This window comes from Sinocyclocheilus anshuiensis, unplaced genomic scaffold (assembly GCF_001515605.1).
Source record: "Sinocyclocheilus anshuiensis isolate Anshui unplaced genomic scaffold, SAMN03320099.WGS_v1.1 scaffold306, whole genome shotgun sequence".
Lineage (NCBI taxonomy): Eukaryota > Metazoa > Chordata > Actinopteri > Cypriniformes > Cyprinidae > Sinocyclocheilus > Sinocyclocheilus anshuiensis.
In genome coordinates this window covers 701619-702509 of record NW_015544175.1, presented here as the reverse complement: position 1 = coordinate 702509, position 891 = coordinate 701619, and the positions used below count along the sequence as shown (strand labels likewise).

The 891-nt window shown below is 43.5% G+C and overlaps 1 pseudogene; it reads left to right on the top strand.

Moving 5' to 3' along the window:
• LOC107696076 (androglobin-like) overlaps positions 1-891 on the top strand; it is a 46903-nt pseudogene that overhangs the window by 42291 nt on the left and 3721 nt on the right.

Genomic DNA, 891 nt, shown 5'->3' with positions numbered 1-891 from the left:
AAAACACCCCCCCCCCCCCCCCATTCTGTATAATCTTGTCTGTTTGATCTCAATTTTTCATTGGCAGTGTTTGGGGATATCTTGGATGGCACATCCACACCTGTGAGTGCAGACCAACAAAACAAAGAGGGACATAAATCTGCTCCCAAATCAACCCACAAGGCCAAGGAACGAGGAAAGGACAAAGAGAAAATAACATCGAAGTCAAGCTCCATTATAGAGCAAGTCAGTGCAGTATATGTACGTGTCTATGCATATATTTTAAAGGGGTCATATGATGCGTTCAAGTTTTCCTTTCTCTTTGGAGTGTTACAAGCTGATTGTGCATAGATAAGATCCCTGAAGTTGCAAAGACTAAAGTCTCAAAACCAAAGAGATATACTTTATCAAAGTTAAGACTCTGCCACGCCCCCCTAAAACGGCTCGTTCTAACACGCCCCCACATATCTACCTCACTATGTGGAAATATTTGCATAATGCTGCCCAAATGTGCACGCAAAGAAAGAAGGCGTGGTTTCAGTAACCGCAGTTAGTGTTGAAGCAGCCATCTCAGGGAGACGCTGTGTGTTTCTAGGCGAAAGCAAAAGCACTTTATTTGGCCTTCCAAAAGTAGATGCATTTAGGAATCTTTAAGATTACTTACAACAGAACAGCAATGCATTTTATGGACGACCGTTTCGTGAACCTAGGAGAGGAGGTAATTCTGACTTTGCTATGACAATCTGGCGCTTCTGAATCAGCTACTGTTTTGTTATTAGTTTAAGTATTTGCTATTGACTGTTCAAATGCGGAGTTTTGCGCATCATGTGTGTGTGTGCGGGAGCGAGCGAGCGAGAGAGAGAGAGAGAAAGAGAGAGCGAGAGAGAGAGAGAAAGAGAGAGAGCGCGAGAG